Raw genomic sequence first — 23,608 nt, 5'->3', positions numbered from 1 at the left:
ATGCTTTTACTTCCCTGTGAACAAATGCCCAACACACACACCAACACATACATTGCTGAAAACCAGGCAGTTGGAAGCTGTGAATGAAGCGATATTGTAACCTCAACCTATGCGGCACTTCCCCACTGTGGGTTCAGCCAATGAATTATCCCCTCCAATAAATCCTGTTTGGAGGATAATCCCTTTCCCATCTTCCGGACAGACACTTTCTGTAATGAAATGGCCCCGGGTCCTTCCCTGTAACCCAGTCCCATACCGGCCCTCTAACTCTGTCTGTCTCAGGGGGGAAAGAAGGGCTTACAGTGTGGCTTCAACCCCACTCAACCCCTGCTCAGCTTCAATGGCTTTGTCACCACCCACCTGCCCCCACAGCTAACCCAGCTTCGTGTCGCTCCTTCCTCCCTTCGTTCCCAATGCAACTTCATTTCCCGCAGAATCCCGAGTACAGTAGAGGCTTTACCTCTACTGCACATCTCTCCTGGTTCAGCAGCTCATCCCTCTAATTCATCCAAGAATTGCTTTCTCCCTCCATTTTTTCCCCCATCCTGTTCTGCCAAAAGAAAAAAAAACTGAATCAAAAACAAGTCTCCTCTTCTTGTCTGATGACGTGAGTGAAGGCAAACCTCAGCAAAAAGTCTTCTGCTGCTGTAATGAGATGTCTCGCTGTGTCATATACTTCGTCTCTATTTCCTAGTAGCCCAGTTTTACTTGTGGATGGCGTGCTCTTGATCAGCAGGGGGTAGCTGTAGTTGGCAGCGTGCAGCAGGGGGAAGGCAGACTAAGCCAGGGCGGAAGATGGAGGTGTAAATGACACTGGTGGAGAGCGGAGAGGAAACTCTCCAGGGCCCGAGACGGATGCAGGATGTGGGGCAGAACTTGTGGGGGAAACTAAGCCAGGGTTTTACTCGGTAATTGGGTTGGGGTGAGCGGCTGGCAAGCTGAGAAAGAAAAGATTTGTAAACAACGCTGCCCACTAGAGCATGGAAGCACTAGTGGAAGTGGTCTTTGTGTAAATTTTTACAGGGTTTATGTCAAACTAGATCACTGAGAAACTGGAACGTCAAAATTGAATGACATGTCTGACAAACATTCTGCAAAATACCTTTTTAATATGACATCCCCGGGCTGCATTTTCATTAAGAAAACCACAAGTGTGTCATGTTTTTTAGTTTATCTGTCCGAGACTCGAGCAAAGAGAACAACGCTACAACAATAACCAGCTGCACCATGATTTCTGGACTACTGAGTTCACCTGAATAGAAGTCATACCCACTAACCCAATCATTTAACTTTTATTAACAAATGTTAACTTCTGATTAAATATGTTTCAGCAATATACACATATATGTACCATAAATGCTTTTTCTGACCAGCACATGTAACGCAGCTGCTTAAAAAGAAAAGAAAATATTGCTATCTTCATCTTCCTCCTCTGCACTACCAAAACCAAAGTCGTCTTTTTCAGTATCGGAACTGAACAGCCTCACACACACTTCCCGAGTCACTTTTGTTGCTGCTCTCAATGTCACTGTTGTTTTGCTCTGGAGTGTGTGCCATCCTTTTCTTCCAGCCTTTCGAAACCTGTTTAAAAAAAACCCCCAAATATTACCCGCATTGCAGTATTCAAAATGTGTGAAGTAGCACCTTATCGTCCAGACGTTATGATGTATGGTTGATTTATTTATTTTTGTTGACAGAGGATATAATGACTTATAATTTACTTGTCCCACAGAGTTTTCTGAGAAGAACTGAAGGAAGTGAAGCTGTTCTACAAGTCCTGGCCCACAGACAAACGGAGTGAGGTATGAGAAAATAAAGTTCTCTAAAAAATAATGATCTCTAAAGCACATGTGCCATATTTCCTGCTGTAGCTGAGCTTGGCTGGGTGCAACATGGTGCCAGAGTTTACTTGGAGATTTTTCCCAATATATCCTTTGGTGGGTGTGTGAGGGGAGGAGGGCAGATGTCCAGGTGTGTGACAGTCCAGGAAAATGATGGAAGGAGCAGTGAGGCAGACGGGAGAAGCTTGGTTTTCTTTTGATGTATCTAAAAAACCTGCCACCATCTAACACGTAACACTGCTTTTGAACCAGTGAAGTGGTTTTTCAAGATGGTTAAGCAAAAGGAAAACACTAAACATGAATAGCAGAAGAATTGCACAAATATCAGGGTTGCTATGTGATTCAAAGACATTACTCTCAGCAAGGTGGCAATATAAAGGTAATGCGAGTAGACGCGTGCACAAGTGAAGCAACGATTCAACATGGCATGCATGACGCACCACAAAAATGCTGTAAGCTGCGTAAGTTGGTCGAAGAAAGCTATGCAGAAAGAGCTGCACATTGAAGTCTGATAGATGTTAACAGACATCTATCAGACATCTAAATGGATGCAGAAAGAAAAACTACATTCATTTCTATTTGTGTGCAGTTTTTTTTTATGTGCATATGATTATCAAAAGACTTGATAAAACTGCTCATCTTGCTTTGGTACATGCTGTCTTCTTCTCCCACCCACACACCCTCTCTAACTCCATCACCTCACCCCTCTCCAATCTTCCCACCCCGCCTGCCTCGCTCGCCCTCCTCACAGTATCTCCTTCGTGGACACCTGGCTGATATGGACGCTTGGAGGCAGGAAGCTTCCCCTGCTTATTATCATCTCTGTCTGGCAGGCAGGAGCCACACCCACAAGCCTAAGTGTGAGTATGCCCTTTTGATTCCTTTCCTCTGCCTCTGGAACACTGTCTATGCATGTGGAATGAGAAAGGTGTGCATAATAATTAAGGGTAATCTCTGAGAAAGTTATGGAGCCTTGAAAGTTGGCTCGAAAAGGGACAGGGAATTTAAATTCAGATATGTGACAAATCCTAAAATTCAAAATTAATTCAAAGTGTAGTATAACTTACATTCACACATTCTATTCCAAAGTTTTAAACGTCATTGTGGAACATTTCCCTTGTTTGTTTAAAGATATTAGTAAGATAACGTGACTCAGCCTCGTCTGGACTGCTGGTCTCCTCCACTCCTGAGCGGTGCATTTACATTCTCTTGCAAGTCATCTGTTGTCTTTGATCATATCTCTGTGGTTTCTAATTCCACCCTCTGTTTAACCCATGTTTCCTGCTAATCACCAGAATCCACACTGTGCACCAATTGTTTAGGCTTTGATATCTACGCTAAAGCCTAACACCTTTCCGTCCTCCTCCCCTCCTGTTGCTTCAATTACCAAGGAATGTTAATCTTTGAGATGCACGAATGTTTCCAATTAATAGGTGTCATTAGTGAAACGGTCGATCTCTTGTGCAGAGAGACATGATAAATGGGCAGGTGGAAGGGCGCATGCAAGTAAAAGTGAACCCTTGTAGCGTGGCATGTGGATGCACGCCAGAGCATGCTGGGTAACATTATTCTGTGTTTACCAAAGCTTGATGTTTAATGTATTTGGCATCCAGAGATCAGAGGTATGTTTGTCAAAATTGGACACAGATTTAGGGAGAGAATTAAATCTGTAGACAATAGTTTCCTTCACCAAATGTTGCTCATACAAATTTAATTTGAGGTAAAAATACAAACAATACCTTTAACACACAAATAATGGGGAAAAAAAGTCATCTTTTGAACAAAACAGGCATGACTCATTTATCCCCCCCTCACTTTTGTCCATTTTTCATTTTGTGAAAAATATTTACAGGTGTGAAACGGAGCTACTGGACTTTTCATTCTTCACTTGTGTTATTTTTTCTCTGGCTGTTTTACAGTATAATATGAAAACAACTCTCATCAGACTTAATCAAACTTGATCAGTCTATGGCCTTGAACTGACCTGTATGCGCAGATGAAGATGTGGTGAAGATGGCATCTTCACCACCATCTTGTTTTCAGAAGCAAAAAAGTCTGACTACAAGTCAATCTATGATGTTTTTTTCCCCCCTATCATTTTTAAAACACTTCAACTTTCAAATCCCATCAAGCTTGATGCTCGTACTAAGGAAAAATCCTTATTTTGTTTATCTCTTTCATGTTTTTATGTACCGCCATCTGTCAAAATCCCTACTGTTGGGGTGATTACCATTAGCGGAGGATGTCAGCTAATGGCAGACAAGAACTCTTCACATTGAGATCAACTTTGGCAAACTTTCAAACATAATGCTGATGTGTAGACATTTGTAGCAAAGTTGATCGTGCACAAAAAAAGTAGAAACGATGTAGGAGCATCGAACTTCTGAGAGCTTATCTTTTGTTGGACAAATAGCATCCCTGTGTTGACTACATGGTGTGGAAAATAGCAAAATGCAGAAAGTGGACAACACAGCAGACAACTGAGGCCATTGAAAGTCTGGTCAGCCTTTAATTCTGCTCACCAGTGTTTATAATACGATCCTCACCTCCTTCTTCTTTTAGATTATATGAATAGCCTTGCCAAAAGATTGATCAGGTGGTCTTACAAAGACACACACTTGGTGTCCTAAAACAGTAGGAGATAGATCCTTGATGCTCAGGATTAATCTTTGTGTGACTTTCCCGACCCATAACTTACCAGGATTGGCTGTTCTCTTTAAGATCAAAAGCAACACCCGTTTCTTCACAAAAGAGAAGACCATCTGTGCTGAGCTCCACAAAACCATTTTTGCATTGCAAGTCACAACTTCACACCTGTAGCTCCATCAAGTCTTTTTTCCCTCTGTTGGGAAACGCCCACAAATACCTGCTGTCAGAAGATCTACTGCCCAGAACCTATAAAAGACGACCAGAACAAACTTACCACTTAGAGCAGACTTGACTCCTTTGACTGTAATTTTGTTCTCAACTTGCAAGGTTTTACATTTGCTACTTCTCATCCAGAAGAAAGGAATATTTTTTTAACATCGCTAGTCACAAGAGTTTTACTTCAACTTTGTCAGCATGAGGGATGAAATTAATACATTGTATATGCTTTAAAAAGTTCCTAAAACATTGTGTCTAGTCTAAAAAATGCAATCTACATCAGTATTGTGACTTTGTCCCAAAATTGTTTAAGTACTTTTTTTTTTACAAAGTCCCCATCAAGTATCAACTATCCACTGAAACATGAAATGTATGTCATGTAGTCTGTCTGGTGATGTGAGCTAGAAGTTTAATCCTGCACCTTTTTCCTTTAGGCCTACTTTTTGCCACATGTATATTTAACAATTACAGCCTGATCTTAATCCACTGTTAACATTTAATTCAGCATGCAAACAGTTTTAGGTTCCTTTATATCGTTTTGAAAATTGATAAAAGTGCAATATTTATCCCATTAGAAATATAAACAGACGTCCACGCTAATTAACGTAGAACCTGCTACAGTTGATTTTCTGAATGATTCAAACAAAGAGCTTTCTTGTAATGAATTAGTTAACAGCTTTTAATCTCTGTGCACATATTACAACTCCTGCACTAAATACTGCAGTGTGTATGGTTTCTGCAGTGTTTCCCAGAATGGTTTGAATGCATTACCGAAAAAGGTATTCTGCTTCTGACCTCTTGTCTGGCTTCACTTGCTTGTAAACTTTGCTGTCATGTGGGGAAATCACAGAAAACGCATCAGTCTCCCTTCCCTGTCAATATCTTTGTACAGAATCTGTAATATGGACATGGTACCTTAAATAATTACGGCAATGAGTCATTATACAGGTTTGCAAGCAAAGCTCAGGAAACTTGTGTAAACAGCAGACCACCATCAAAAGGGGACAGGAGCTGACCCCATTTAGGGATTATTAATATTATTATGATGATTTAGAAACACCATATCCAATCAGATGTTTGTTGTCAACATACTTTTAAAGTTTCCAAAATCATATAAATGCACAAGCAAATATAATTTCTGTCACAATGAAGTATTAAACTCCCATAGTCTCTGACAGAGACGCATTTTCACAGTATGATAATAAATAGATCACTTTTAGATGTGAAGCCCTGATTAAATAATGTAGTTGTTAAAAAATAATGTATACAAGCTAAAACTCTGAATCAGAACAAATGTTTAAAAAAATACCAAAATTAATTAGTAGTTAATATCATTTAATTATATTGGAATGCACAGTGAAATTGCAGAGCCTCCCTGTTGATTTTCATTCATATTAATGATTTACCAATTATTTATCTATTGATATTTATGCATGAGGAAGATTATTCATGAAAGAAATGTCAGAATTAAATAGAAATCTTTTTTTTCCACTTCCATTTGACATGGGGGATGTTTTGACAGTCCCTATCCCGTCTAGAGATACTTAAAGAAAAGAGCAGACGCCTTATGAATATTGACATTCTGTCAGTCTGGAAAATGAGCAATTTATGACTAATTATTTTGCCCCATCAACTATTGACGTTGGAACTGATGACGCCAAAAAGATTGTCCAATACTCAAGAAGGTCTTTCTGCTCAAAACACGACTATACTTTGTTGCGATTTTTATAAAACAGATGGTTCTCCTCACCCACAGAGGGTGTACTTGCAAAAAACAAAAAACGTTCTATTATGTATGTGTTTCTATCTCAGCACCTTTGTGTTAGGAGGGACCCACGGAATACCCTGAAGCAGCCTCATAAATACACATTTTGATCCAGTTAGGCGTCTCATTGCAGTACGAGATGAGGGCATATTGTAATTAATCTCCGATGTGCTATCTGACTGTTAGATCTTTCCTGGCTAATGTTGTCCTGCTGGTCTGATTGGAGGGGGCATCAGATGTTTAGTTTTGAAATGTGTCATGCATGAAGAAGCCATTAGCATCTAAGACCTGTCGGCTGCCCTCTGGCTCACTGTCGCACTTTGCTGCTACGTCTATGAAATCCTTCCTCTCTGTGTTTTCAATATTGAACAATTGAAAATGGACAGAAGTATACAGATGAATAAATACCTAAATGTTCTCTGTTTTTTGGATGAGAATAAGTATTTTCTAAACTCGAAACAGGCTGAGCATGAGTAAAAACATGTCAGCATCCAGAGATGGAAAAAATGCAGCTTGATCAAGCTTAAATTATGAAATGATACCCAAAATATTTTTCCTGTTGGAGAAAGGGTTTATGTATTTAATGTTCAAATGTTTCAAATTAATACAACTTAAGCCATTAGTTGCTAGTATCACTTTCCTTATTAAACATGTAATCTGATATTATGTACATAGCAATAGTCTCTCATTTTTGTATAAAATCCACATGCCTGTGTATGTGTGCATCAGTGGGAATGTGCTTTTTGTTTTCTAGCCAACAAATGAGTTGACCTCGGTCCTCCAAACCAGGAAAAAACTTCCTAAAGTGTTTATTACCTAAGCGTCACTGCCACCCAGGGTAACTGTGGGCCACATTTGTAGTTTCTTTACTCATCTTTCCGTCACCATAGGCTATTAGCTACATAGAATCCCACAGGGACCCACTGTGGGTGTCCATGTGGTAAAATATGATTCAAGCAGAATGATATCTCACCTTTTTAAAAGAAAATTATTTAACAAGAATTGGGCGAGAAGGCCCAATGAGGATAAAAAAGTGAAGCAATTTTTTTTTTTTTTTTTAGAATCGAAGCTAAGAATAATACCTCTCCATTTTACCATCTACATTAAATTCAGAGCTTTAAAAGGACGCTTCGGGGCAAGACCATAATTTCTGTGTGTGGCGCCCACGGTCTACATCTGTGTAATGGTCTCGACTGGCAACTGGTTGGTGGAAGCCTGCACTGGTGTGTATCTGAGAATAGGAGAGAAATAAAGCAGAAGTAAGAGTGAAAAAGCAAATAAAAACAAAAACAAAGTTTCTTTCCAGCATTCATAAAGTGGCTTTCTAGTCCTCCCATGTCCATGATGTGTTTGTTGCTCCTCTCCGATGTGTGTAGCCTTGGGGGAAGCACAAGACAAGGACGGTGCTGGGGCGTCTGCTGATGCTTTGGCAGGGGAGATACATCTTGTAACACAGCATGGTAAATGACAAAATGATATCTCATCAGAGGGCCCCCCATTTATATATGTGTGTGTGTGTGTGTGAGAGAGAGAGAGAGAGAGAGAGCTGCGTCCCCAGATATCACGATGTGTATTGCTCTCATGGAGGAGTGTTGCAGCCTGCTGTCTGTAGAGTAAACTTTGAAACGGAGTGTCGAGCTCCGCTGGTAAAGTGAAGATATTGCAAGATGTTTGCACCGTGGCGACGAACTGTCACACACTTCAGCGTCTGGATAGGTGCTAAAATGTGTTTTAGAACACATTATCACTGTTTATGCCTCTGTTACTGTAAACTTTTACGTGGCCAACGTGTAAAATCAAACTCATCTAACACCGGATATGACATATTTAATTAAATGAACCAGACAGAAAGCATTACTTTTGCATTGTAACTATAAACTTACCATTTTATTGGGACTTTGGATGGTAAACCAACAAGAGACAAAGTAAAATAAAAATCTGAAAGGTATGTTTCCAACACTGTAATTCACTTCATCTTCAAATTGTTTATATCACGCCAATTTATATGAAGTCGTGCACCTAGGCATGCAGAGTGCTTGTACAAACATTTTCCACACAATTGATTGTTCGAAGGCATTTAGGCAATTTCAACATGGTACCATGATAAACCATTATCATCTTGCAATAAGTCGAAATCTCAAAATTAATATCTTCTTGTTGCAGGGATAGAAGCTGACCAGAGAGAGATATTTTGACCAATTTCTTGTGGGAACAGTTTTTTTTTTCAACATGGATGTGAAAGTTTTGTAAGGAAAGACTTCTGACCTAAACCAAGGAAAAGTTCAGATTGTTATGGGTTCTGTGTTTTCCTCTCTCTTTTATCTGCTTGCACACACATATCACTGCTGCTTACATAACCATATCACATAAGACTGGCGACAGTCACACATAAACGAAATGAAACTGATTACACCACCGTTTAGGGAGGGAACAGAATGAGGAGAAGAATAAAAGCTAAACTCGTGCTGCAGTCTTTGCTTCACTTTGTGTCTCCTCTAATGTGAGCTAAGTGAAGCCCAGCGCTGGACAGTGAATGTCACTCTGTACCTGTTCCATTTGTATGAACATTTGATCATTTTTGGCATTAAGGCCTGTTTTATACTTGACCAAACCTCATTATGTCTCAAGGTAATGACACTGAAGGGTTCTGGTCGGGTCCCGGAACTGGTAGAAACAGACCTGGGTGGTGTATAGAAGGAAAAATGAATAAACTACAACAAGAATATGAGCCAACCTTTTTCGTCCTCCATCACCGTTGGTTCAGAAACGCGCCTTGGAAAACATTGTGAAACATTACGATGCTGCCACCCCCAAAAGAGTCGGAGCTGCACAGGTTGGGTGAAACATCACAACGAACCGCAATACAGTGAAGTCTTTGTCTGTAACATGACAGTGAATGCTTTTTCAAGGCCTTGCATGCGATGTGAGATTCCACACCGACAATCTTTTCCAGCATGTGCCGCTGATCACACCGCCCGCCCAACTGTGAGGGTGGTTTTTGTGAAAAGGCCAAAACCACCTTTTTCTGTGACACCTGAAAGCTCCACAGAGCAGCCAGGGCAAAGGTACTTGTGGGGCGGACAAAGCCCAAATAAAGCTTTTAATGCGCAGGCTATTGATCCCCTCACTGAAATAAACTCAGGAGTATTGGCAGGCCCAGAATCCCACTTTGAAGGGACTCCATAATGAAGCTGGTCAATGCTAAGCTGTCCGCAATCAATCCCCCACATAACAGTTAATTACAAGTGAGGCTGCCATCAAAAAGAAGGAGAGAGAGAAGGAGAGCAGCAGGCTGAAGCCAAAGAAAAGGTAGAGCGGAGGGGTGTGGAATGGACTGTAAGGCAAGAGAGAAATTGAGCGGTTAAGAGCAGGAGATATGAAATTAAAAGCAATGCAAGCTGAAGATGCTTGTATACAAGTGATATTTTTCCTCATATAGACTCCTACTTGTTAGACCTTTCACTTCTGACAGTTTCTGTTTTTAATAACACTAAGATGTGCACAGCAACCTGCTGTATGTTAGCCTGATCCCCTTACCACACATTCAGTCACCTGTTAATGAAGTGAGACAAAAATCCTGCTTGTTGCAAGTTTGCCTATATCTTGGGTCATTTGAGTGATAGATGCACGGCATAGGAGAGACACTGAAGAGTCTTGACATCTTACTGAGCAGAAAAGAGATGCAGCTTGCAAGTTGCAAAAAAACATTTTTTTTAAAGAGTAATGTAGCATAAAACTGTGGAACTGGAGTAAATGAGACTTATTTGATGTATTGCTGAGGATTTAGTGGACTGAAGCGGTTAAATTCTAGCTTTTGGCCTTCATTAAAGCAGGTTTTTTATTGTTGTGCTAGGAAATCTTTTGTATATTGTGCCGTATTAAAAACAAGTGCAATTATGCTGTATGCTCCACTTATGCCAAATGTTAGTGTAATCACCTCATAATGCGTTCCGATCAGACAATGTAAACAGTTGATGTATCCATAAGACCAATTGAGAGCTATCTAGGAAACCAGGGGTCCAAACACTGAGAGATCCTCTAATGGCTGCATGTGTTGTGTGGGTCTCCCAGGCTAATGGATTTACTGGAGATGGCGTCAAGTATTTATTACCATGTGTAATTGAATGCAATGATTATCGTTGTTGTGTAATGTGATTTTAATGTGGCAGCAATGGTTATGTATAAGGCCTAATGACTTTGCCTCCAAGGGGGTATGGTTCCCAATTAAAAAAAATCTAAATAAAAATGGGAGCAAAAATGAATCTGAGATTTTAATTCCCCTTCTCAGTCTTTTCTCTCTCTCTCTCTCTTTTTTTTTCTCCTTATTACAAATAAATCTAATCATTTAATCAGCGCGCCACTCATTTAATCAAAGTGTCTCCTCGGTAACGAGCTTGCCCTTTTCAGTCTTTGTTTACATGGGCGGTCATTAAGTCAAAGACCTGTGCACACTCCAGTGTTTGGAGTTTAAAGGTACAAAACTCACATCAAGCCAACTTCATTGATTATAATTAAATATTTAGCATGAACTGAAATTGTTTTTTTTTTGTTTGTTTTTTTTAATGTGATAGTTCATAACATGTAATTGCAACAACCTTAGTGGTATACATTTCAGTTTGACCTTTTTGGAAGCAATGGAAAATTAAATAATCTTAACATTTTTAATATCCCATTCATAACAGATCACAATCACTATCCGGTCTTGGCTGGATTGCAGCAATCCTGGATAACCTTATTCCAATGTAGAGGAAATCATGAGATGGGACGCATGTGAACGGAGCCTTGTGTCAGGCCTCCATGTTTATTTTGTGCATATTTTAGTCCGTCATCCGGGAGTTTCTTTGCCCAAACATAAAAAGCAGAGCAGTACTCCAAGCTATTGTGGGGGCAGATTGGTACAGTGTGGCTCATGTAAGATAAGTGGAAATAAAAAGAAGAGATGACATATGACCGTATTTAATGGCAGCGTCCAAATACTCGGATTCATATTCTTGTGTTTCTGTATGAGAATGATTACAGCTCCCCCACTCTTGTGTGAAACTTATTTTTGATTTCAGAAAATAACTAAGTGTGTCACAGCCACATAACTTATGAGTCGCATTGAAAGCTTGAGGGCAGTTTGACAAGTTTAGAAATGGACAGAAGTATTGATGCTGTTTTGAGAGGAGTTCTATTTATTCCTAATCAAGTCCTTTAAAAAAAGTTTTTATGTGTAACGTGTAGTCGGTAAGGTGTCTGCACATAACTGAGACATTGGGTGAGAAGCGAATAGAAACATTTATAAAGCAAGACGAAGAAAAATATTTCTCTCATGCAGAATTAATGAGCAATGTTCAGAAGTAAGTGAAAAGAGTCAATATAGACTTTCTGAATTTAACACATTTGCTTCCAAATAATTTTCATAATAATTTGTCGACAAACTTGCTTAACATAAGAAAAAGTTTTGAACAATTGTACTTTCCCGAAAAAAGATAATTCATGCTTTAAACTAAGGCTACAATTGCATCTTTGTACCCTGTTTATCTTTTTGTTCTCTTTTCAGGAGTCTTAATTAATGACTTTGTGTGGGGTTGTTTAATCTTTGGGATTCAAGCTGTGAACACGTACGTTTTCACACAGGGATCCCCGTTTCCAAAAGCTCCATATTGTTACATGTTCCACTGTAACACCCATAACGTGTCTCAGACATTTTTCATTCTAAGTCCCATTGCTAAGTCAGTGGTGAAACGAACACAAAGTAGACCTACTCTTTCATATTCCGACCAACACAGGACCACCACTCCCTCACACGACCACTCGGAGACAGAGGAGCGGCCGGTTCACTTCCACTCCTCCGCTGGTCCATTAAAATAAATTACATCAAGACAGCACAAATGCATCTCACTCCCAGCCTTAAGCGTTTTTGACAGTTGCTAAAGTAGACTAGACAAATCAGTTGTGTCCAGTTCCCCACAGAGGACGCTCATTTAAATACATTCATGCAATGCGAGAGTTTGCGAGAACCTAAACCGCTACCTTGCCGGCTTCTGTGATGTGATCTTCTGTGTTATTAAGCACTTAGTTTATCTTCTACAATCCACTGACTCAATCAAAAAACCCTAATAAAAACCTCACGTTGTTAATCAAACGCCATGCGCAGCCATGGCAGCACTACACAGACTCTTACTCTTTCTGCTCACTGTCACCTGATTCTAAAGCTTTTGTTTTACACACAAGCCCACCCACCTGCACACATGTTTATGCATCACGGAGTTTATGCACGGCACAGAGCTGAGCTTTGCCTGACATTATTAGTTTTGCATTTGGGCCCCCTGCCCAGAGTAACAGTATGGATTTTTGCCTTGGTTTCCTATAATTGGATGAGTTAAATTTCTCCATTCATTACATGTGCATCTGACCTCTGGACCTCGGCAGCTCCAGTGTTTTATTAGCACTCTCATCCCCTGATAATAGGGAAGCCTTTCTCTCGCACACATTCCCCGCTCCCCGACAAATTAACTCTTTGTGTTGAGCGTTCACGTGAAAGACAAAAAAGATATGCAAACACGGAAACAAAGTAATTTATTTAATGCTTTTATGTTCTTGTTATTCAGAGGTAAATATTGAGCTCTGCAGAGTAAACAATCCTGTGAATCATGGAAGTTTTATTGTGTTGCTGCCCTTGTTGTCCTCTGACGATGTCGGTTGTAAGAGTGTCATTCACAGCACGTTGCCTTGTTTTCTCACGGTTGTTTTTGAAACATTACTAAACCAAACATCAGTGGCTTTTATTGGGATGTTCTCTACAACCAACACAAACTCTGTTTTGTTGTTTGAAGGTAGATATGTACCCCAATTTCTGTTTTTTCTGGTGAAGAAAAAAGCATCTCCACAGCATGATGCTGCCTCTCAGTGTCTTCTGAAGGAACTTTTACTATATTTGAGTTAGTGAAACGCGCAGCAATTAAAATTTTCCTTCACTCCGATGTGTCTGTGCAAATGGCAATAAATTCTGTTCTACAGCGAGGCTGAACACACGTTTCAGATTCATATAGTCCGATTTGGCCTTGTGCAACTTCGCTGCGATAATTTTGCTTGAGAGAAGATGAAACACGTGAAGGTGGTCAGATATGATCACCGTGGTTCAGTGGGACGCGTGTGAATTACATCTTGAGGTAACTAATCCGTCCGGCTGCAGCGACAGGCTTTGCATGCCTACTCTGGTCATGTATATTTCATAGGAGCATGTATTTTTAACACCGCATCTATACCATATGTGGATATGATGTATGGGTACTGACAACAGTCCTTGACATTATATGCACAATTACTCTTTGGCCCTGCAGTAAATTCTCAGGTTCAGTGGTAGTAAACAAAAAAAAGAGAAAAAAAAAGAGAGAGGAATGTGTCTAAAGGGGCTCGAGTTTGGCACAAGGTCAAAGCCATTGTGGACTTAATCTGTGACTTTATACAAATAGCCCAGACTGAGAATCCATTTGTCAATGAATAATTTACAAAGATAATGTATGCAGCAACAAATGTCCCCACACAGCAGAGCAAGGCGCCGGAATCAGAAGACAAGAAGGCTTTTTTTCCCCTCCTTCTTCTTCTTCTGAAATCCTGGCTTTCACATTCAGATCTTCCCCATCCCTAAGTGACCAGGTGACACCTTCTTGATCACAACCATCTTTCACAGCCAAGAACTTAAAGCCTCATGTGGCAATTTCAACGACCTTTGGAGACAGTAATGTCGTTAGCAACGGTTCTCTGAGGACCCGATGAACAAGTATCCGTCTGGTTGCAGGCTTTTGGATAAGAGTTTCTGACAGCTGCAGAACAATGCTAATGTCCGCTCTTTTGCTGGAGCTAATGTGTAATCAGCTCAGCACTCGGCTGTTAAAACTTTACTACAGTAATGCATGCAAACATGAATTCCATTTATTCCCCCACCAGGTCCCAACAGGCAGGCTTTAAAGCTGCAAACTGTCTTACATCACAAATTACTCTGCTGGCACCTAATGCATTTTATATCACTCATAATCCTGGTGTTCCACACTAATTAGCCGGACTTGCCAGCGTGCATATTTCTGCCATTATTTGGTAGCATCAAACTGTTTTGTTTTTTTTCTCCTTTTCTTTCTTTCTTTTTTTTCATGAGACAAATGTGCGACCACAAACTCCTCACGGGTGGCTGAGATTGCCCCAAACCTACCCTGAGCTTGCAGTTTTTCCCACAGAGCAGGTGAAGCAATTTGAAGGTTTTGGATCACAAAAGCTGTAAAAGAGTTTTCATAAGTAATTAAATTCCTTTCAAGCTGAACCAAGCTAATCAGAATTTCACAAGCCCTCTGTACTTTTGTCATTAAAGCAACGGTGCCTCTAAGGATTGTTATAAATCCGAATAAAGATAATAAATGGAGCTAAAAGTCTCCCTGCTTGCCAAGAATAAAACCACAGGTAGTGCTGTAAATATGTAATGTCCCCCCTATTGTCTGTAAACAATGTTTTGGATTTCTTCCTGGATACATCATAATTAAAGTTAATCCCACAATGAGAGAAGTATTATAAATTGTGCTGTGCAAAAGTATTTTGCACTGGAAAATGCCACCACAAAACTCTTATTTTACTGGGATACATGACGCGAAACTAGTTTTGCACATTTTATTTTTGACAAAAATAAAAAGTACATTTGTAAAAACACATGAAGGTAGGTAGTTTTGATAAAATTACTCATTAACAAACTGTTAATATGTTAACAAATCGCTGCCTCAGTAATACACAAACAGCAACAAATCTGATTGATAAAACAATATTCTGCACCCTGTTGTTTTGAAGGTTCTTTTTGAGAGGCCCCTTGCAGCCTAGATAGCCACATAAAAAGTTACGGCAGGGTGTATTTGGCCAGGAAGCCTCGAGTTTGACGCCTGTGCCTTAGAGGTTTGCTAGTGAGCATTAGCAGAAAACTCCTGGATAAAGCTGTAGAGGGGTTGAAAGCAGGGTTAGATTATAAAACAATATATCAATACATTCACCTAATGGAGTACTGCTTGATCCATCATCTGGAAATGGAAGGAGCATGGAGCAACTGCAGAGCTACCAAAATATCCACCTAAACCGACAGGCTGGGCAAAGACGACATGGATCAGAGACGCAGAGCGCCGTGGTTAAGCTAGAGGATGGATCAGTGTAATGTCCACACATCTCACTTAGGAGTCTAACATCTGGTCATTGTTTAAAGAAATAACCAGATGTTAGATTTAAGAACTACTGCCTCAGGAGGGGATACATGCATTTAAATGCCACATTTTGAGATTTTTTTCCCCCTTGTAAACAAGGTTTTGAAGACAGTATTTTACTATCCAACTAATTCACCGCGATGTGCTTTGTCTTGATCCATCACCAGAAAACTTAGCAAGACTCATAAGTTTGTTTTTGTAATGTAACAAAACGCGAACATTTTCAGTATATGTGAATACTTTTGAAATGTATTTTACGGTTCATAGTTTATTTTATAGATTCCCTGCGAGAGATTGCTTTCATCTCTCTACAGAGCTTACTGTTTCCTGCCAAAATAAACTTTGAAAATGTGCAGAACATCTAGTTTTCTGCATTCCTCACTGATTCTAATCTGAAATAAGTCACTGCTTCAAGAACAGTATTCCCCTACACAGAAAATAGTTTAAAAAACCCCCAAAACATTTAAAAGACATTGCCTGTGAACTTAAAATGGTACCTGTGAAGCTTTGTAGTTTACTCCAACAGAAACTTTAAAGTCAGTTGCTGTAAATCTTATTAGTTCCAGTGGATTACAGTTGTGTCAAATTGTCATAGCATAAATACATCAACACCTCCATAATATTTTTGGCAAAACAAAACTGAGGAATTTATGCTCAGCTCTTTGAGCTTGTGATTCTGTGCAAGCACGTTTGGGTCAGGTTGGGCTAGAAACAAAGCAGTTCTTACAATAATAATGATGATAGTTTTCTCTTTTCCCACTTTGACCATATGCACTGGATTTGGGTAAAGCACATGAGTACAGTTAAAGCACTTAGTTCATATCTTGGATATATTGGATAGCAAACACATTTTTTGTGAGTATTGCTATTCACAGTGACTTTTTCTGACAACAGATTTCCTAAGCTTTCTTCTTTTTTTTTTACTTTTGAGTTTTGAAGCCTCTAAGAGATCAGGCTGAAATCCTTAAAGATTTTCAAAACGCTCCTTGATCAGACGCTCCTCTGACAACTGAGACGACCAACAACCAAGTATAATTATTGGTTCAATTACACCTTGTTTGACTGACAGAAACAAGAAGCTGAAGGATGTAATGGATCTTCACTGAACAAGAAGAAAAAAAAACATGGCTGATGGATTCACTGTGTGAGAAATCAAGAGCTGAATCAGATGCTGACCTTGGAGATGCAGCAGATGTCAGGATGTCTCGCGAATCCTCATTGGCATTCATCTTATACCACCAACAGCACACACGTGATATGTGATGAGAATGGAAAAAACACAATATCGATAACTGAAATATGCCTCGGTGTGTGTGTGTGTGTGTGTGTGTGTGTGTGTGTGTGTGTTTGAATCTGCTTATTTGAATTAATGGCTGCACATGCTACACTGCAGTAAATACAGAAATACTTTGAACTGTTTTCTGGGAGAGATACCCCTAGTGCAAACAAACAGTCTAAAAGCAAGACCATATTTTCAGCCATAAAAATCTCTAATAAAAGTAATATGATTACCTTGTTTGTGTAAACACTCAAGAAGGGTATGAAAAAAAGTCATTTCAGTTGTTGACAGCTACGGAGATACTTCAACTATGTTTTTCAATTAATTTCATTAAAAAGAAATGTTGCTTTATTGTTACTTTCAAGTTAGTTTACTTAATTTTGTTCAGTTATTAGACTCGACATCAAAACCCAAAACTAATTATGTTATCACAGCCTTGCATATCTAGGATACTGACATGCAACTTGCATCTCAGTCGCTCCAGTGTCACCTTTTCATGAAAATATGCCCAAATCTTTATTTTTGGACAGTTAAAAAAAATTTACACTAAATATCAAACTTTGACATGTGTAAGCAGTATTATTTGTTCATTTGTTTAAAGTAAATTATTTTAATTAATTCTAATACTGGCAAGAAAAACCGATGGAGAAAAGTCAAATAAGGCAGGTTTTGATCATATTTACATGCTCTGGTTATAGTAGCCTCAGTTAATCATGTTTTGCTATGCAGGCTCTCCGTCTGCACAGTGGAAGATTCCCTCACCTCTGCATGCCGGGTGCTTGCACATTGATGTCACAGCAAAAAGAAACGGAGTGTGTCCATAGAGGCTGCTGGATGTTTTCCAACTTTCATTCTAAGATGAATGCATAAATAGGGAGATGTCAACACATGTACTTCATAGGCATAACTTGACTTACTGTTTTCCAACAATTATTATTTTTATTTAAGGTTCAATCAGCTTCTCAAATATGCTAATTTAAATGGCAGCGTATAGTAGGAAATGTATATTGTATTTACTTTTTTCTTTTAAAATGCTTGGACTAATTGTGTGTCTGGGTAATAGTGTTTTTTTTACGATTGTGAATAGGACAGTAACTTTACTGAAAGAAGTTTGCAACTTCTTGATTCGTTTTCTACTTTCTCATTCTGCCACAGTCTGACGAATAAGTGAAGGGCAGCTAAGGGCAGAGACCCCTTGTAGGCAACAGCTTACATTTGAGAGAAACTACCCAGTTTCTTTGACAGATCTGAATTTACCTCATGACATATGTGACTCAGAAACAGACCAGAATTGGAACCTAAATGTCTTGACATTTAATTGCCACTTGTAGGTCACTGGCAATCCAAAAATCCTGCAGTAGATCAGCTCATCAGAGCGCTGACAGATTCCCAGCTTCTCTCCCCTCACCAGCTTGTCTCTCTTTCTCCTGGCACCTGATGTCGGTGCGAGGTTGCTGTGCAGGCAGTGATGACCTGGTCAATAATCAGTAATAAAGATGGTGTGCTGAGCATGATTGTAGAATGATTGGTCTGTCGATAGTGTATCGAGCCGACACACCGAGAGCCAGACAGATGCACATTTTGGAAGCAACTGAAAGGCAGCACAGCATGGGCTAAAATATGGTAGCTGTATTAGGACAATAACAACACCAAAGCACTCAAGGGTTGAGCTTATAGACCAGGGGTCTGTACACATTACATTTAGACTATTGGCACAAAAAGCAAAAAGCAGTTGTAGAATAATGGATTTGTGTTTTTGCTACCTTAAGTGCTGGGGAATACACATGTTTATCTTGTGGTTGGTTTGATAGAGAGTGCTGGGAATAATCAATTAACTATTTAGAAATATTTAGTCTGTTTTGATTACAAATGTATCATTCAGCCACTTTCAATACATGATGAAGACATGCTGTGTAAATACAAACTGCAGTTTTCAATTGTTATCAAACATTTGCTATAACTGGATGTGAATCCTTTACATCACTGGAGACATTTTTGGTAAAACGTTCTTTTTATTAAAGGTATTGTAATCCAACTGTATTGGGTATTATTTTTATTAAAGACTTTTTTAAAGACTTGACACAACTTCTCGGTTCGATATAAGTTCCAGACTTTAACTAGGACTATATTGAAACAGAAGGCAAATATGACCCAAAACGATTTTTAACTTTTTTTTTTATCCCACATACTTGACATCCTGTCGGTCGTTGCCTGAAGATGTGTCATTCTCATGTCTGATCCATATTCGACTTCTTTATGGCACTGAACAAACAATTGTAATCTTTTCACCCCCCATACGCATATTTGATCATTTTAAGAGTCTGCGGTCAGATGGTTTTGTCACGTTTTAGCTGTGTTTTACACCATTGACATGAGACATGCATAGTTCTTCACCAGAAGAAGCCAGATGTGATCAATTTGGATGAAAACAATGGCAGAAGTCGAAGGTGTGCCATGACATCCTAAAATTACAAAATGAGTTTGTCAGTGAAACAAATCACAGAAGTTGCAGTCAATGCTCCACTAAAGGCCTACTGCTGCTAGCTGTACTTGCTCCTTATTTGCTTCCTTCTTGTTCTTGTGCTCTTTTTTTCAGCACAGTCTGCATTTTTGGGATTGGTCTGAGTTTCAGCTTATATGTCATGTCCTGTTGAAACACTGACACTATCTGAACCTCTCACCTCAACACATTTGTTTTCATTGATCATTCTCTAGCGAGCGGATCCTCACTCTCTGGTTTTTCTTGTTCTTCTTCCTCTTTGCAATTGCAGATTCAACAGGCCGACATTTTACATGCGCACAAATCGTGTGAACAGTCGGATTGCATCCGAGTATCAGATTGTACAGTGTGCATGATTTGTGAGCTGTGGATCACTGAAACCTGCAACCTAATTGTACAGTTTGAGCTGGAGCTGAATAGAACGACAGCAAATATTGTCCAGTGTTTGCCCAGTATTGTGTGTATCAGGACAATATGTCTAACTTTAAAATATATGTTAAAAAATAGGCCACCAGAATTTTGTAAACTAAAGTCTTTTTCCATGAATAAGAGCTAGACAAGTGTCACTTTGGTTCAGCTCAGACAGTCAGCAGGACAACTTTAATGGCAATCAAACCAAGAACACAGACACCTCATCCTGACAGCAAATTACTATTCAGCTGCCAATAAACTGAGTCACCCTGCCGTCTGGGTTTTACACGTCACTGAGAACGAGAGATGTACATGAACATTAATTCAAACTAATCTTACCTATCCAGTTAAAGCCTTTATAGAAACATAAGCCGTAGAATCAATTTAAATAATTAAAAACGGCTGTTTCCATCATAAGAGTAAATGTAACTTTGTACATGCTCTCATTTCATTGGCAGGCTTCACAAAAGTTAACGTTTTCACATTTGACCACTGTTATCTCCAATCAGCATTCAATCCACATCTAAAACTGACTAACCAAACAGTTAAATATTATATGTTTATCATCAGCTAAGATTTTAAACCACTCGCAAAATCGAACACCAGTGCAATGATTTTATATCATTGCAGAAAATAATTTTTGGTCTTTTTGTGTTCTTATGTGTGAACTACTCTGATAAAATATATAAATATAGGAACATTGCCTGTTTCTATAAAGTGTTGTCATCTTGCATCATCTGACAACATGTTGAAACATTTTTTTGTCTGAAATATCTTCAGAGAAATAAGGCAATAGAAATAGAAATTGTTTTGAAGCAGGTCTTGGGTTTAGTGTGTTACCATGACGTGATCATTAGTCAAGCTTGAACAGAACCACCCCAGTGACACTGAAAACTCATTATTAACATAGCCAAACTTTTCTTTTCTTGCCAGAATAGCAGAAACAAAATAAATTTCAAAAAGTTTTTCAATCACTTAAAAACAAGAATGAGCTAAAGAACTGGGAAGGAACTGAAGGGCAGGTAATAAATGTGCTGTGAGGGTTTGAACCGATGACAATCCACAGGAAGCGAGACTAACCCACTGCATTTCAGATTAGTTTAAAACATGGACTCACCTTATTCCCACCTTAAATTGCTACTCATGGTTTTAAAATGTGTTTCCTGTGTTTAAACCTCAGATTGAAATATCTTACCAGTGTATTAGTCTGATAAAGAAATAATTTGAGCTCAGCCATTCCATTGTAAAATAGTCTACAAGTGGACGACATTCAAAACTCTGACTTCATTTCCTAATCTGGCCTTGCAAGTAAGTTCATCCTAAAAGCAGATTGTGTGATGCTAAAAACAGTCTCTAAAAGCCCTAAAATGCAATCATGGGCTGCTGGGACGACGGGAAAGTGTTTGTCTGTACAAATGGAGGCTGCACATCTTTCTTTGGAGAGAATAATACAGGAATCATTTGCTCTCAGCAAAAATATGGAGATCAGAGTAAAAATGTTCAGACATTGAAGAAGGCAAGGAGCCAGGAATCTGGAATAAATTTACTTGGACAGATGTCTAAAACTGAATTATCCGGACATCAAAACGGGAGACATGGCATCAACCAAATACAGCCATCCAAAAAGATCCAAAAAGACCCTGACATGAGTGAATCATGGAGGTAGATGTGTCATGCTTTGGTGGGTGACCATCGTTGAATCCAGCATTCTTTTTTTTATTTATTATCAGTGGGTACATGAGGAAAAGGTGAGACTATCTGTTAAAGATGAAAGCTGACGCAGAACAATACGACAGTGACCAAAACATAGCAATAAATCCACCAAGAACTGACTGAGAATTAGGAAAAGAAAAGTTTTGCTCTGAATCAAATCTTGATTTTTACTGCAATGCTGTGAGATGACCCTTAAGCACGCTTATCTCTCCATCACATGGGGAACCTTTGAATTGATTAGTCAATTACACCGTCTTTGAATACAAGATTGGCTTTCTTTAAGTGGCACTATGTATCTAAAATCTTATAACCGGTCTTTTTTTCAGGTGTCTATCACATAAAGAAGTCTGCATTAAAAGATTATTTCACAGCATTACCAGATCACCAAATCAAGCTGCTCAATTCAAATGAGAGAGACAAAGCTCGGAGGAATGCGGTCGCTGTCGTTAATGGTACTTAGATGAGCCACAGGGTTGCAAATTTTCCCCACTGCACTTCATATTCCCCAGAGGAAATTGAACATTGTCATGGATGGATTAGCTCTGTAATGGTGAGACACATAGCTTGAGCAGGGGAGACCAGCTAAAAAACGTTGGGCAAATGAAGGAGGGGAAAAGGTATGAAATTCATTTCATACCTCCTCAGGCACACTCACTTCAGGAGTGCCTTCCTTCCCACAATGCTAAGCCAATACATAGGCAACTTTTGAAACGTTTGTAGATTGCATAATGCAGCCTTTAAAATTCATAAAATGGTTTTCATTTTCTGATAAGAACTAAATCTCTTTCCACTCATTAGCTTCAAAATATGTAAGCACATAATTCTCGTTATTGCCAAACATAACTCCTGCAGTTTTTCTGAAAGTCTGCCAGGCTTAATGATCAGACTCACAGAATGGGAAGTGCATTAGTTGTAGTCAGACATGGTCTGATGTTGTTCTTCAAAAAGTTGTTAAAATACATTAAAGTTTGTACTAATGTATTCTCATGTCATGTCCTAAAGTATGAGCTGACAGGCTCAGGCTTATGCAGATGAAACTTTGAAATAAAGCAGATTTAAAATACCACATTTATTTTGAAGTCACATATGTCACTGTCTGTATGCTGCAGTTCTTGACCCAATAGATAAACTATTTCCTTGAGGAAGTGCCGTTTATTTCATAAAGAAAAAGACAAAGCATGTAATGTGCAGATGATTTATGGCTCCAGTAAAAGCTGTTTCCAGGACAGTACTTCAGCTTCTCGAAACCCATTATTTGCTTTATGTTCCATATTGACAGTGCCATAATAGAAAATCATGAAAACAGGATCATTTGAGATGCACAGATGTGCCATGGATAATTCACTACAGTATACTTGCATACTTGCTTTAGTCTAGCAGGGAATCAAATGTATTTACTGCGAAAATGCTAACATAACATATAGCCACAGATTGCAACAGCATAACCGTAGGTCCTTTCCCGTACATATAATCAGTTTTTTTTCTGGCACTAGTGGCCTTTTTCCCTTATTTTTGAACGTAGGTAGATGGTAAGGTGGCAGAGAAAGTAAGGGAAGACATGCAGCGCGGATACCGAGGTCAGGAATCAAACCTGGGCCAACCTCAGGTTTGATTTCTGTGTTATGCTTTCGTCTTTTTGCTTAGGTTTTCTATGTTTGGCTTTAGTTTGACTCTTGGTCAGTTACATCAAGATATAAGTTTATTTTTCAAAACTGGGGGTGGACTGGGGCTGAACCGGTTAAAACCTCTGCCATAGAGAAGTGGCAATAGAAGTATCTAAGACATGAAGTCCAATAGTCTCTTTCTTGTGTTGAGCTACTTTCGAACCAGTGACAGTGTCAGAAGTTAAGGTGCTCCTTAACTATGTCAGAAGCTCCTTCTGTGGTCTGTGGATCACTGACCACTGAACTGTTGGTCAGTGGTCCAAAGCCTTGTTTTCACATAAAAGTGAATTTGAGCTTTGAGGATCTATTGACGACAGTCATCAACAGCAAATTCACTGTTGATGATAAAACCCTA

General features: G+C 39.2%; 1 long non-coding RNA gene across 1 annotated transcript; it reads left to right on the top strand.

Annotated features, from left to right (window-relative positions):
- Positions 1-2,572: 2,572 nt before the first annotated feature.
- On the top strand, positions 2,573-16,793 carry LOC107836478 (uncharacterized). The gene is made up of 2 exons (XR_001662384.1): positions 2,573-2,701; positions 16,756-16,793. It is a non-coding gene; the product is annotated as an uncharacterized LOC107836478 (long non-coding RNA).
- Positions 16,794-23,608: the final 6,815 nt, after the last annotated feature.

The sequence above is a fragment of the Poecilia formosa genome, unplaced genomic scaffold (genome assembly GCF_000485575.1).
Source record: "Poecilia formosa unplaced genomic scaffold, Poecilia_formosa-5.1.2 Scaffold62, whole genome shotgun sequence".
Classification (NCBI taxonomy): domain Eukaryota; kingdom Metazoa; phylum Chordata; class Actinopteri; order Cyprinodontiformes; family Poeciliidae; genus Poecilia; species Poecilia formosa.
The sequence above is the reverse complement of the archived record's forward strand: the minus strand, read 5'-3'. Positions and strand labels throughout refer to the sequence as shown.